We start from the raw sequence: 16740 nt of genomic DNA, 5'->3' as shown, positions 1-16740 counted from the left end.
AAACTACACAGGCGCTTATATGGCAACAGGCGGAACAAAATTTCTAAGAGGCACAGACAGATGGTACAGAGGACTACCCTCTCTTCATATTCTTCATTTGCGTTTACACCCGGGCGCCTTGCACCTAGTGCTTCTTCCACGTGCAAGCAGAGGCACGCGTGTAGGTGCACGACTGTTGTTCAACTTGTGCGTGCAAGTGATTCCAGTCACAAGCTACCAGCCTCACGGCGACTAGCCGCGTGCGTACCCGTAATCCCACTACTAATAACACGTTCGCAACAGCTCGTGTTGACACATTGGGGCTCGAAAGCCCTCTTATTTGAGCAATGGCAGCTCTGCGATATATCACTGCTGCTCTTAAAATACGACGATCCTACAGGGCATCTGCGGTGCTTGAACGTCCAGAACCTCGTCTGTGGGTATGAAAACATTCACGTGACCACTGGTGTCATCACCGTTGCACAACTGGTGCAGCACGTCCAACTTTTGTGGCAATTCTTCGAAAGGCCCTACCCATACCTGTTCAGTTGGCTTTAGGAAGAACGACTTACTTCGCACGTTTGCACCACACTGAGTCTTCTGGCTGTGACCATTCCCTATTAAGGGGCAGACACAGATGGAGCTATGGTAGCTATGTTACTGTGCTATTTGTTGGCGAAGGACGATGAAACCATTACCAGTAATCGTATACGCCATCATCGGACCAGAACCGACGTCGTCTTCCCAGGTGTACTAACTTTTTTTTCCAGCAGTGTACTTTCTTCCAGGAGTGCTAGATCCGCAGAAAAGAAGCTGTATTGAAAGACTGGTGCGGAATTTCCGCGTGTTTCCGTGTGTTTACTGTCAATTCCAGCATGCAAACGAGTAACGTTACCCTGGATTAATGTTGCATTTTAGATAACCACATGTTTATTAGAACACGTCTTGAGAGAGATTGGATTAACGAATAAAAAATACAGGGAACCGCTTAAAAATTACTGCTGTTCATATTTTCGTAACGAAAAAAGATGCAAGAATGGCAATCATGCCCTTTAGTTTATTGTTGGTAGCTAAACTAGATTTGTCTGATATATTTGTTTTATTTTTCATCTAGAAATATAGCTGTACGGTGTGGTTAAAATAAACTGGAAGCTCTGTATACAGTATACAGGGTGAATCACCTAAAACTTGAACCGCAAATGTTGAGGAAATGGAAAATGATATTGACATGCGGTTTTCACTAAATGGATTGGTAGTTAGGGGCTCATACTCTTAGTCAACAAACAGATTATAACACTTAGAAAGTATATTTTGTGTGCAAACATGCACTTTTTTAAAATGGGGTAATGCCTATTCACATTAACAAACTAAAAGTAAGGTGAATTAGAATGTCAGTGGTGTTTGTTGCAGTATTCCCGCAAGAATGGTTTGCGAGTTAGGCCTCATATTTTGAAAAGTTTCCACACCGACACTTGTGCAACACCTATGGTAGCACACACTAAAGAACACCACAGCTTCATTTATTTTTTATTTTTTTTATTTTACGAATATAGTTCCGTAGGACCAAATTGAGGAGCAAATCTCCAAGATCATGGAACATGTCAGTACATGAAATTGCAACATAAAAGTAATAACAAATGAAATAAAACGTTTATGAGCCCGAAAAAAGTCATAAGTTTATGTGAACGCAATCAACAATGTAATACAGGAATCAGCTTAATTTTTCAAGGAATTCCTCGACAGAATACAAGGAGAGATTCATGAGGAAACTCTTCAGTTTCTATTTGAAAAAGCATGGGTTACTACTATGAGTTTTGAATTCTTATGGTAGCTTACTGAAAATGGATACAGCAGTATACTGCACACCTTTCTACACTAGTGTGAAGGAAGCGTCATCCAGTTCTGCCTAGTATTAACTGAGTGAAAGCTACCAATTCGTGGGAATAAGCTAATATTGTTAACAAGAAACGACAGTAAAGAATGTATATATTAAGAGGAAAACGTCAGAATACTCAGACCAATGAATAGGTGTCGACAAGAGGTTCGCAAACTTGCTCCACTTATTGCCCGGACCGCCCTTACTGAGCCAGAAATATCCTCTGAGAATGGAAGGAGTTACCCCAAAATATAACACGACACGTCATAAGCGAATGAAAATAAGCAAAGTCTACTTTTCGTGACGGACTATCACTTACTTCAGATAGCGTTCGAATAGTAAAAATGGGAGCATTAAGTCTTTGAACAAGATCCTGAACGTGGGTTTTCCTCGACAGTTTACTATCTATCTGAACACCTAGAAATTTGATCTGTTTAGTTACACTAATCATATGCCCACTGTGTGAAATTAAAATGTCGGGTTTTGTTGAATTGTGTGTTAGAAACTGTAAAAACTGAGTCTTACAGAGATTTGGCGTTAGTTTATTTTCTACAAGCAATGGACTTATGTCATGAGCTGCTCTATTTGAAACAGTGCCAAAGTTGCACACAACATTCTTTACTACGAAGCTAGTGCCATCAGCAAACAGATATATTGTAGAATTACGTGTAATACTAGAGGGCATATATTTTGTATGAGTAAGGAACAGGAGTGGCACCAGCACTGATTCCTGCCTCACCCATCCCCCCCACCCCCCCCCCCCCCCCCCCACCCCCATGTAACTGTGCCCCTCTCAGATCCCCCATCATACCCATTCTCAGCACTGTGTGGGTATTGAACTTTTGCTGTCAGTTGTTGAAGTAAGAGGTGAATCAGTTGTGAGCTACTCCCCGTATTCCATAATGGTCCAACTTCGGGAATCAACTCTATCAAACACCTTAGTTAAATCAAAAAAGATGCCTAGCGTTCGAAACCTTTTGTTTAACCCATCCAGTACCTCACAGATAAAAGAGAATATAGCATTTTCAGTTGTTAAACCACGTCTAGAGTCGAACTGTACATTTGATAGCAAATTATGTGAATTAAATGATCAAATATCCTTACAAACACAGCCTTTTCAATAACTTTAGCAACCACTGATGGCGTGGAAATGGGTTTAAAATTGCCTAAATTATCCCTTTCTCGCTTTCTATAAAGCGGTTTTACTACTGAGCACCTTAATCGTTCAGGAAACTAACCATTCCTAAAGGAAAAATTACAAATATGCAAATATGCCAAGTACAGGGCTAACAGGTGCAGCACAGAACCTCAATAGTCTGCTAGGTACTCCATTGTATCCATGAAAGTCCTTACTCTTCAGTGATTTAATTACTGATTCAGTCCCGCCCCCCCCCCCCCCCTTGTCAGTATCGCAGAGCAGTATTTCAAAATGGTTCAAATGACTCTGAGCACTATGGGACTTAACATCTGAGGTCATCAGTCCCCTAGAACTTAGAACTACTTAAACCTAACTAACTTAAGGACGTCACACACATCTATGCCCGAGGCAGGATTCGAACCTGCGACCGTACGGTCGCGCGGTTCCAGACTGAAGCGCCTAGAACCGCTCGGCCACAACGGTGGCCAGCCGTATTTCAAATATCAGTCTCGGAAACGCATTTTCCAAGAGAGTTGTACGATTCCCTGTAGAAACTAAGTTTTCATTTAGTTCACCAGCAATGCTCATAAAGTGATTGTTAAATGTTGTACATATATCTTACTTATCAATAACAGAAATGTTTTTAATACGAACTGACTATGTCGACCTTGTGCTGCTGACCAGACACTTTCTTCAGGACTGACCATATGGTTTTAATTTTACCCTGTGAATTAGCTATTCTATTTGCACACCACATACTCTTTCCCTTCCTAATAACGTTTTCAAGCACCTTGCAATACTATTTGTAAATTGTAGCTCTATTGTGACTACGTCTAACATTTTGATATAATTCTCATTTTGTTCTACATGATATCCGGGCTGTCTTTTACTGCCAGTACCCTGTTTATAACGTTCTAATGGAAAGCAACTTTCAAAGAGCATGAGAAATGTATTATCATGTATTGTATTTATCATCTATATTATCGGCACTATAAACATCCTGCCACTCTTGTTCCTTAACAAGTTTTAAGAAACTCTCTATGCTGTTGGATTAACTTTCCTACATAGTTTGTAATTGTGAATAACATTTGTTCGAGTACAAAAGCATTTTAGAGTTAAAATTTGTGTATCTGAGAGGCCATTCGCCCTTTTACTAACAGAATGCCCGTTTAGTAATGAGGAATGAATGAGAGTATTTTCTGTGGCTGTGCTACTGTTCCCCTGCACCCTCGTTGGAAAATAAATGGAAATGTCGTGTGGCTAGGGCCTCCCGTCGGGTAGACCATTCGCCTGGTGCAGGTCTTTCGATTTGACGCCACTTCGGCGACCTGCGTGTCGATGGGGATGAAATGATGATGATTAGGACAACACAACACCCAGTCCCTGAGCGGAGAAAATTTCCGACCCAGCCGGGAATCGAACCCGGGCCCTTATGATTGACAGTCTGTCACGCTGACCACTCAGCTACCGGGGCGGACACCCTCGTTGGAAAAAACACACTCTGCATCATATCATATGAATTTAGGAGATCTTCGAAGAGCGTTTTTCTTGCACAAAAACATACAAAACTAATGATTCATGTGGATTCTGACCGGTAACGAGACAGGTTGTGCTCACAATGACCACTGGCTGAGGTAACACACACTTCTAGTCTGGTATTGAACGACTGCTGTACACGTACTAGCATTTCAGCGGAAGTGTACGAGCACACTGTACGTTGCTCCATATCATCTGGTGTACTTTGTATGTCCCTGTACACAGCCAGAGTCTGGCCCTGGCAACCAGAGACAGTTGTCATGTGTGTATGAGCTGCTTTTGCTTGAAATTGTGTGTGCATGTTGTCTATTTCGGAAAAATGCCATTTGGCCGAAAGCTTATGCGTTTAGCAGACATTTGTAGTGCCCGTATTCGGCTCAACATCCTCGCTACGCTATATGGGGAGTAGTAATCTATCCTTTTCATAATATTGTCCTTAGGCTAGCCGGCCGGTGTGGCCGTGCGGTTCTAAGCGCGTCAGTTTGGAACCGCGTGACCGCTACGGTCGCAGGTTCGAATCCTGCCTCAGGCATGGATGTGTGTGATGACCTTAGGTTAGTTAGGTTTAAGTAGTTCTAAGTTCTAGGGGACTGATGACCTCAGTAGTTAAATCCCATAGTGCTCAGAGCCATTTGAACCATTTTTTTGCAAAAAAAAAAAAAAAAATTACTCTCTCTAAGTATTATTGGCTAACAATACGATTCCCTGAGTACTAATCCATTCTGTGAAAACCGCACATCAGTAGCACTTCCAAACAAAAAGTGGATCGGATGACTCTGAGTACTATGGGACTTAACATCTGAGGTCATCAGTCTCCTACTTAGAACTACGTAAACCTAACTAACCTAAGGACATCACACGCATCCATGCCCGAGGCAGGATTCAAACCTGTGACCGTAGCAGCAGCGCAGTTCCGGACTGAAGCGCCTAGAAACGTTCGGCCAAAGCGGCCGGCAATAGCACTTCCATTTCAGCAATATTTGTGCTGTAAGTTTTAAGCCATTCATCCCCTATAGATGTAGATGTGAGCACGTTTTCATGTATGCATTCTGGATACATCTGTCAGAGGTTCTCCCTCAGAGTTTGAAAGAATGGAATGATGGTGGAGCGCGGTGATCGTGGCATTTGACGCAACCAGATATTTGTGTATGTTGAAAAGAAATGAATCGACCTTTGTGGATGAAATCAATAAATACGCAAGACCGTGAAGTAAAATTATTGCTGCATTGTAGTGAACGTGCCGGCCGGAGTGGCCGAGCGGTTCTAGGCGCTACAGTCTGGAACTGCGTGACCGCTACGGTCGCAGGTTCGAATCCTGCCTCGGGCAGGGATGTGTGTGATGTCCTTAGTTATGTTTAAGTAGTTCTAAGACCTCAGATGTTAAGTCCCATAGTGCTCAGAGCCATTTGAACCATTTTGTAGTGAACGTGTAGTGGCAACTGAATGTTAGTATCCGACATGGAACCGAAATAGCGTTTCTTGCTAATCGGGTGCAGTCGCCTTAATCATTATACTATTTTAACAATGATATCATTTCATGTTACTGCATCTACACTGATTTCATTCCCATATATCCATCCGTTCCTTTCTAGTTCGCATAGTTCATTCACTGTTTCTTTTGTTTGACATGCCGTCATTTTTATCCATTCTTTGTTTCTCTATAGGTGTTATTCATTATAAACATACCAAAAAATGTTTTGCATCACCCCAGTTTCCAGAACTCCTGAAGACATTGACCTATACGGTCAATACCGCCGTTCGATCGCGTCCACATTGTTACTTTGTGCCAGGAAGGGCTCTCAACAAGGGAAGCGCCCAGGCGTCTTTGTTGTTCGGACATGGAGATGACATGCCTCGCTCAGGCCACCCAACGGCTACTACTACAGTGGATGACCGCTACCTACGGTTTATGACTCGGAGGAACCCTGACACCAACGCCACCATGTTGAATAATGCTTTTCGTGCAGCTACAGGACGTCGTGTTACGACTCAAACTTTGCACAATAAGCTGCATGATGCGCAAATTCACTCCCGACGTTCAGGGCGTGGTCCATCTTTGCAACCAAGACACCATGCAGCGCGGTACAGATTGGCCCAACAACATGCCGAATGGACCGCTCAGGATCAGCATTACGTTCTCTTCATCGATGAGTGCCGCATATGCCTTCAACCAGACAATCGTCGGAGACGTGTTTGGAGGCAATCCAGTCAGGCTGAACGCTTTAGACACACTGTCCAGCGAGTGCAGCAAGGTGGAGGTTCCCTACTGTTTTGGGGTGGCATTATGTGGGGCCGACGTACGCCGCTGGTGGTCATGAAAGGCGCCGTAACGACTAAACGATACGTGAATGCCATCCTCCGACTGATAGTGCAACCATATCGGCAGAATATTCTCTTCGTGGACGACAATTCGCGCCCCCATCGTGCACTATTTGCCAATAACTCCCTTCAGAATAACGACATCGCTCGACTGGAGTGGCCAGCATGTTCTCTAGACATGAACCCTATCGAACATAGCTGGAATAGATCGAAAAGGGCTGTTTACGGACGAAGAGACCCACCAACCACTCTGAGGGATATACGCCGAATCGCCGCTGAGGAGTGGGACAATCTGGACCAACAGTGCCTTGGTGAACTTGTGGATTGTATTTCACGACGGATACAGGCATGCATCAATACAAGATGACGTGCTACTGGGTATTAGAGGTATCGGTGTGTACAGCAATCTTGACCACCACGTCTGAAGGTCTCACTGTGTGGTGGTACAACATGCAGGGTGTGGTTTTCATAAGCAATAAAAAGGGCGGAAATGATTTTTATGTTGATCTCTATTCCAATTTTCTGTACAGGTTTCGGAAGTCTCGGAACCGAGGTGATGCTAAACTTTTTTTGATTGTTTATGTGGAGTCCAGGGCGTACTCGATTTCACACCGTATTTCCTGATATATGTCATTATTGGCTTCCATTGTGATTTCAGTGCAGTCTGTCCGGAAATGTATCAAAACTGTCAGTTTATGCATTTGCGGATCGTATTGAATCACAGGAATTAGAATGATCACACACATTAATTATACTTCAGTAACATTTTGTTTCAGCGTATAAACAGAACACAGCTTGTAACAGACTGGAACTACTCTTAAATGAAACATGCTCCGCTCCCCCCTTCCTCTTTCCATTCCCCTTGTTGCTACGAGCCCGGACTAAAGACAGCGACAGAATACACACAGCTACTGTCGCGTGAAACTCATCACTCTGTCTACCAGCAGCTCCATTTCGAATCCTGTATGGTAAATGGATTGACAATGAATGCTAATAAAATATAATTGAATAAAGTGACATGTTACTAAAAATGTCATCGACAATGCGTTATCTCACAGCTGAAATCGGTTGTGTAATTGTTATAACCGGTAAACGGAGAACTAGTTTCGAGAGGTTTAGTCCAGTGATATAAAATTTGCACTGCGAATTGCAAAGTGTGAGCTGGCGTACAAGAAGTGATTCTCAGGCGAACGTTGCGTCGCCATGGTGTTTGAGCAGGTATGTAGCAATAGCAACTATTGTGTGAATGAAACGAATGACTCTGGCGTCAGCACGCACTTAATAATGCGGAAAGATTGTGAGTAACAATACTACCATTTCAGGATCGACTGAAAGAGACAGGCCTCCAGTTCTCTACAGTTCTGTTACTCGGAAAGTCATTGTTTGAGATACTCTACAGAGATAGATTGATGTTTTATTGATTTTGAAGGTCTACATTGTCGTTAAATCTCTTATCCTGTGAGTCATTAATCAATTTTCAGCAAGCCATTGGGCAGAGATTGTCGCCTGTATTCATCTGACTATAGTTATTTAGTTGCATACAGATGTATGTTTGTATGTAAATTGAGGATGAGCCTGACAAGCAGTTTTTCTGAGAGCCGGTGAGTAGGAACATCACTAATTCCTTCCATAAATAATGGTATTAAAGTTATTTTATCTTCTCATTATCACATGGTTTTTATGGATTATTCGTTATCAGCGTAGTCTTTACTGTGGAGCCAGGCTCAGTAAACGACAAGGGCCTGTTCGCATGACTATTGTAAGTACATAAGCTTTTGAAGCTATGTTCGTTTCTTTAGGTGGTTGGTGGGGCGATGCAGCAAAAAGGTTGTGTTGTCAGAAAGGGTTCAGTTTCACGAACTAATACGGATATGTTGGATTTGTGTCCACATGCTCCCAACGCCGAGGGCTGAGAGCGGCTGGCGGTAGCGTCCCAACATTTATTCGCTTCCAGTCAAGGAAATAAATAACGGTGAAGCTACCAACGACTGCCACCAGAGTTAATAACAAATAACATCGTTTACTTTTTTATTTTACATGCCAAAATGTGGAGCAAATCTCCATGGTCATAGAACGAGTCAGTACATGAAATTAACAGAAATTAACATCAGAAAAGTTAATAATAGATCAAATAAAATATGTAGACGGCAAGCTGCAGAGTGTATATTGGCATAGTCAGTGGAATAACACGAGGATTACCTTGATTTATTTCCTGGAAACTCTCGACAAAATAGAAGGAATGAGTCATAAGAAAATTCTTCAGTTGTTTTCTGTAACTCACGGACAGAATTCTTGCTTAAATGAAGCTAACGGAGTATAACGTGCTATTCAGTGGTGTAGTGTTCAACGAGCAATTTGCTGTTCAGTCAAGCACTCCGATTGTGAAGATACAAACTTCTGTCGACGCTGGTACTACCACAGAAGTCAGAGGTGGTGTTGGAGGATGGGGTCAGGGGGGGAGGGGATACGCAGGAAAATTGGTTACCTTGAGACGTAGCTCCACTCCCTACAGCGTATTTGCAGATTTATTTCTTTATTTTTTAACAATCGAACGCAAATTCATTTTATTTATTTCCGTGTAACCATTTGATAGTCTTGTAAGCTTTTATAGCATGGAGGTAAAAAAAGAAGGGAGGTAATCACTACAGCATTAAGCTGCACGTTGCTTTGAAGGCAGAGTGGATGGAGCCTGCCACCATTTTAAGTAGCCCAAAACATTAGCAAACTGCTGTTTACGACTGCTTCTTCTTCGTTATTTCTATCGTGTACGCGCGACAACTGTTTTAAATACTAAAAATTCTAGAGCTTCCGTGAATAACGTGGTGTCAGGAAAGCAGGTTCGAAAGTTTTTCTGTTCCTGAACGCGTATTTGCTCGAGTAATACGACGCATTTGTCCTCGTTAACGTAACTTGTTTTTTGCTGCTGTATTTCGGATAACCAAAAACAGAAGGAACTCATAGGAAAAACATTCTTTTGTAATCCATTTAATTCCACTTTCACTGTATTTTTGTCGATTGCAAACGAAACTGGAAGTCCAAAACCAATGCTTGTCTGCTTACTGGTATCGATACTGTTTTCAGCTTTCAACTCGTATGCACAACATTTTTAGTGTTCACTTTAAAATAAATAAATAAATAAATAAAACCTACGTATTTTTTGCGGGACCATAAATGTTTGGAATGAGGAAAGGGGCAAGGCACGCAATTGTATCTTGTGCATGTCGACAAAGTGAATAGTAGAAATTTGGAAATTTGTGGTCAGGTCTTATGAGACCAAACTGCCGAGGTCGTCGGTCCTTAAGCTTACACACACCCATGCCCGAGGGAGGACTCGAACATCCGACAGGGGAAGCCGCACGGACCGTGACAAGACACCTCAGGCCGCGCGAAAGTGAATAGTATTGAAATGTCAAAAGAAGAGAACTGCATAGAGGTAAATCTGCATGCAGAATTGAGTTCTTGTTTTATTAGATTGTCAGCACATTAGGCTCACTCAGGCGCGACTCCTGATTAAATGCTCTGAGGCGAAGCCACCCCAAAATATATATTAAAATAAATTTCTCAGTAATGTATTACAGAATGTAAATTATCAGGACGCATTTTACATATTTCCACGCGGTCAAAGTTTTCGGAACTGTTGGTATGTGATACCACACGATATTTTTCACACAGATAGTAGCTGGTCTTAAGGTTGCGCCTAGGAATGGCGCTTAGCTCTGCATGGCGGAGGTTTGGTGGGCGCGGCTTCCTCGGAGTGCAGCTCTTAACGGGCGTCCCGAAGGCTCTGGTGTTTCAGCCTAAGAGTGACCGGCCAAACTGCACACAATTTTCACGTTCCATTGCTTACATCGAAACGGAATGAACAAAGCTGCTGAGACTTCGCTATAGAATCCCTGTCTCTCTATATCTCTATTATGCTGTGATGCCTCATTAATAGATATTTAGTATTATTGTTTTGGTAGTTTTAGAGAGGTTTTTGTATCTGCCAATGGCTATTCTATCCACACTTGGAATTAGTTTGCAAATGTCTCGCCAGGGTGCACTAGAGTACGGTAACGTAAGTTTCACCACCTAGCGTGAGTTTCACAAATGGTTAGGGAAAAAAAGTACGCGAAATATACCCCTGCCCGAAATACGTTGAATTTCTTTAGTTTTCTTGCTAGATGACTGCGGGTAACATGCGTTATTAGCCAGTATCTTTTTGGGAGTGTATTGTGCATGGGATTAGTCAGTTTTACTTTCTTGCTAATAACAGCGGCATACCGAGTTAGAAAAAACACAATACGAATCCAATGTGCAATGTATCAGGTAAAGTTTCGTAACATGTGATTAGGAAGAAGGTGAAGGAACTTGGTTTGCCCAGAACCAATGGAACTTGCTTTGCCCAGACACAGTGCAAACACAAATCAAGAACCAAAATAGTGTAAATCCAGGCACGGGTATACACTTAATTTTAACAGAGCAATGCACAACGCAGTTGAGTGGCTGTGTAGCTGCACCACTTGAAATGCATATTTTTGTAATACACAAGTATAAATAAGACCAATATGGTGTGTAAATTACCAGTGCGGTTGTTCCGGTTGCTCATGCCAGCCAGTCACAGTACAAGATCTGTGACGTCGTGTAAACATCGCTGTCCCGTCGCCACGCGAAATAAAAACGCCGTGATCTGAGCGCATAAAATATTGAAATTTTAAGCATGCAGCGAAGAGAACATAAACCATTAAAGATCTCTCCAGAATGCGTCTTTTAGTACTATTTGTTTTGATAAACTGCCTCGAAACGTAACGTTGGGGTAAAAATTAGCATCCTGTATATTTTGTATTGGAGTTAACTTTTGATGTTGTTGAGCAGTTGATTATGAAACGGAAAAAAGATACAGTATGTAAACGCTTGGCTAGAGTGTGATATTGCCACCACCGCTGCTGAAAGTTTGGTTGTGATGACAAAATGATCTGTAGCGTAGGCCGAGGTCTAGATTAGCTCCGATCGATAAATGTTGCTTCCTTCCCCAGCATGGACACCACGAGGCGCGCCTGGTCTCTCTGTAGTTTACCCATCTTCTCACTCTGAAATCTTATCCATGATGCGTCATTCAGTGTGTAGCCAATAACAGCAACTTACAGGGTAAAAAACCATGTTGTTTTTTTAAACATCTTCCAGCATTGTGGAATGTTAGAAATCTGACTAAGGGAATGGTCTCAAATGCTTAAGATCCCTTAAAGTGGATCCATTTGATTTAATATATATATGGTCAAATTTTTAGTAATGAGAGCTTAACTTGTCTAAGAAGTAGGCCTGCCTTTCCAGCAGTAGCCTGTCTGCTTCTTTTCCTGGAATATTTCTCGCCATAAGTCCGTCAATTTTTCAGGAAGAACCAAACATGACACAATTGGAATGTAGTCTACTTTGGTCATCTGCTTGATTTTGCTTTTGAGTTTCATTTTGAGGTTTTCAAAGTATGTAAGTCCGCACCATGCTTTGTGATGTACCAATAGTTAGTTACTTATTTTCATGTACCATGTATCATTTGCGCGAGTAATAGTAATGATAGGGAACGAATCATTGTATATTGACATCAATTTTTTTGCTTCCATGCTGATCGTTTATTAGTTTTTACATTTTTTAATTAAATACAGACAGCTAATAGTCAGAAATTCCTACCCATCACCATTTACACTGCAGTAATAGATAATAGGAGGAGTTATCAAAGAGAAACGTTTTCAGTTTAGCTTCAAATTTTACTTTGCTTCGTGTCAGGCATTTTGTATCAATGGGTGGGTGATCAGAACTTTTGGTTGCAGCATTTTGAACCCCTGTTTGTGCTACAGACAACCTTAATGTGGCGTAATGAATGTCATTTTTTTCTTTAGGTTTTGTAGTACATTATTGTTTCTATTGAAGTGCCGTGTATTATTTACAACAAACTTCATGAGGGCTCAAATTGTTCAAATGGCTCTGAGCACTATGGGACTTACATCTGAGGTCATCAGTCCCCTAGAACTTAGAACTACTTAAACCTAACTAACCTAAGGACATCACACACATCCATGCCCGAGGCAGGATTCGAACCTGCGACCGTAGCAGTCGCGCGGTTCCGGACTGAAGCGCCTAGAACCGCTCGGCCACCGCGGACGGCCTTCATGAGGAAATGACTGTACTGTGAAACGGATGGATTGCTACTCACACACTGAGCACAAGGCAGCCGCGACGGAAAGTGTCCACATAAATTTTCAGCCAAAACCTTATTCAGAAAGGAAACACAGCACACAGATACTTCATAAATCGCTCACAGGAAACTCATGCACACATGACTTCTGTCTCCGGCTATTCTAGCCAGAATCGTTTTTTAAAGGAAGGCGAAATGTGAACAATAAATAATAATTATAGGCGAGAGGAATTTAGGTTATCAGATGCTACCTCAACAATAAGCGCGGTTATGTAGCCGTGTGTTGTGGGGGAGGGGATGGTCGGTCGAACCGTTGATACAGTGTGGCTCGGATGTCGGAGCGTCTGCGGTTTGAAAGGCAACGAAAAACACGGCAGAGAAGAGAAAGAACGGGCACGGAGTAAAATACGGCAAATCTAAAGTCAATTAACAGAAATAAAACCACTACAGTAAAACTAAACAGTGTTACAATAATTCGTGTATACAAAAGAAAATACTGTTTGAATTGGTCCGCTGACGTATGAAATGTGATTCCTTTAAACTTAAGATTACGATCGGATCGATCAGTACACAGGTAAACGACGCAAGTTGCCGTTTTTGATGAAACAATGACGTCTCCACACAATCTAAACACCAAAGCTGTCGAAACCGGGCACGTGGAAGTGTCACCGCAGTGAACTATGGAGGGATGAATGCGGTAAACATACTGTTTTTGACTAGTTAAGATGGCGGACATCGCCTTCAAGTCTGTGACATAATGCCACCTCCCTTCTTTTTTTTACCTCCGCGTTTTATGGTTTGTGGAGTAGCATCTGTGACTTATTAAGTAATGCAAACTCCTTGGTTGTTATATCGTGAAGTACAATTCTTTTTTGTTCCCTGCTGCTGTGGAGGTTAATTTTCGTTAGAAGCAGCTCAGTTGAAATACATGACTTGTGTTGTATCTGGAGTGAGCGAGAAATGCGACGGAAAAGGGTCTGTCTTAACTAAGAGAGTTATCTTCAGACTGGAAACGTTTTCTTTTAGTAAAGCACAAAGAAATCCGAATAAGTTTCTTGTACTGGCAAAGCTGAACATTTGCCAGTAGGTGAACACGCTAGCAACCGGTTTCAGTTGATCACATCAGCGGTAAGAACTGTGTCACATTTATACTTTTTAACGTTCGCGTGGCATAGAGCAATTTGTTATACTAACATTATTAGATAGAAAAGACATCTAGCCGCAGTCACCACCTCTCTTCCTCTTGGCTGGCCAAATTTTGGAGATTAGGGTTTGACAGACTGGATTCGAACCGACTGCCTCCGAGTTGTATAACATCGCATAATCGTATGTTAGTGACCCCGAAAAATGAGGTGTATCCACAGAGTGGCGACGCATGTTATTTAGGCGGTATTGCTTACAGAAACGTTTGTGAGACGTATAACCTCAACGCCAAACCTAACAGACTTTATATTAATTTAAGATAAAGAATTCATAAAAACATTTTTTCCATGGTCACAGCACCAGAGAATTAAATTGAAGTATCTCTGAGATAATTTCGCTCATCACATTTTTCTGAGTGAACTTCGCTTCTATCTTTATCTTTCTTCGCCGGCCGAAGTGGCCGTGCGGTTAAAGGCGCTGCAGTCTGGAACCGCAAGACCGCTACGGTCGCAGGTTCGAATCCTGCCTCGGGCATGGATGTTTGTGATGTCCTTAGGTTAGTTAGGTTTAACTAGTTCTAAGTTCTAGGGGACTGATGACCACAGCAGTTAAGTCCCATAGTGCTCAGAGCCATTTTTATCTTTCTTCTGTCTTAATCTGTAGAGGTCTGTGTTAAGGCATCGGAGCGTGGAGCACTAAAACCGCCGATACATACAGACTACTTAATATGATAAATATAAATGTCAGGACAAGATCACAGGCACTGTTACATTATACTGATCACGCAGAGAGAGGTAAATACATGAAAAAAATAAGTTTTACCTATTTTTCCGTACTGTTCTTGTACTTAGCAACCTAATTCTATTCGATCATTAATCTAAAAAATGATCAGATTTAAGACGAAATTTCTATGTTTGGAAAAATATTTTGGATGTCCGCGAGTATTTTCAGTGGAATGCAAAAAAATTTTACTTAAATACCATGCGCCTCCATGCAGCAAATGTATGTATGAGGGAGAACCGGTACTTCGAGCTTATGTTGTTGTAAAGTTAATTCTAAAGAATTAACATTCTTTTGATACCTTAGATAAAAGAGTCCATAGTTGAAAAATTATCAAAATGAGTAATACTGAACTTATGTGTAAAATATAAAAGAAATGTTTTCGCGGACTCCAAAGATAACCGCAGGTAGTCTATGAAGTTAACCACTGGAAGAGTTGAAGCGTCCTCCCTATTCTGGAAGAAACCTGCTCCAATTAGTTTAAAATGTTTGCGCTGACGCTTTTACAAGCCTTGTGAACGTATTTGTTCCAGCTCCTCTAGGCACAGTAATATCCAGTAAGTGAAGCAACGTAACGTTCCACAGCAGACTCCTGCTGTACGCTTCAAAATCTCTGGGAATGTTGTTAAGACTGTCTTTCTCCTCCAAAAGCTGCATTGGTCCCACAACCGGACAGCAACGGGTTTGGAAGGCATTCGTGTTGGAGAAAGTGTGCAAAAAGAGAGAAAAGAGCGTAGGCTTTAATGACTGGGAGATACGACAAGCAGATTTCACCTCGAAGCACAGTGTCCCGTTTCCTTGCTACGTATGACAGTTGGATCTTAGGTATACAGCTGCTGCGGTTTTATTTAGCAAAAATATACATTGTCCGATCAAAAGTATCTGGACACTCCTGTTTAATGTAGAACTGATCACTGGATGTCACGAGAGGAGAAATCGCCGATATACAGGGGGCGAGGAGTATTGTATTGCCAGCAGAGAAGCAGTAACAAAAAAAAAAAAAAAAAAAAAAAAAAAAAAAAAAAAAAAAAGGTTCAAATGGCTCTGAGCACTATGGGACTTAACTGCTGAGATCATTAGTCCCCTAGTACTTAGAACTACTGAAACCTAACTAACCTAAGGACATCACGCACATCCATGCCCGAGGCACGATTCGAACCTGCGACCGTAGCGGTCGCGCGGTTCGAGACTGTAGCGCCTAGAACCGCTCGGCCACTGCGGCCGGCCAAGCAGTAACAACAGAATAGACCTTATAGGAGAATTCAGAGACTTCGGACGAGAGCTGGTCACTAAACTTCGCCTGATTAACAAATCCATCACAGGCATTTCAAGCTCTCTAATATTTCCCAAGTCGAGCGTTATGAAGACAGCTAAATAGAGATCAGGTAGACCTCACCTGCTGAAGGACAGGGACTATCGAGCACTGGTGAAGGTTGGTTGCAAAAACTTGTATGAAATCAGCAGAATGAATCACTCTTGAGTTCAAAAGTGTTAATAGCAGTCCAGCTGGAACAGTGACTGTGCGTGGGAGGTTAGAACACTGAGTTACAATGATAGAGGAGCTCCTGACAGCCACACATTTCTGCAATCAATACTACGCGGTGGTTGAGATGCTGTGATAAGGGATGCCAACGGACAGTGCATGTCAGCTAACGAGTGGAGTAATGAATCACTTTGTTTCCTACAGCAGTCCGATGAAAGGGTTTTCATTACTCGAATATCTACAGAACGTTACCTCCATCACGACTACAGTGAAGTACGCAAAAGGTTGTGTTTCTATATGGGAATGTTCGACACGGT

This window comes from Schistocerca americana, chromosome 3 (genome assembly GCF_021461395.2).
Source record: "Schistocerca americana isolate TAMUIC-IGC-003095 chromosome 3, iqSchAmer2.1, whole genome shotgun sequence".
NCBI lineage: Eukaryota > Metazoa > Arthropoda > Insecta > Orthoptera > Acrididae > Schistocerca > Schistocerca americana.
The sequence above is the reverse complement of the archived record's forward strand: the minus strand, read 5'-3'. Positions refer to the sequence as shown.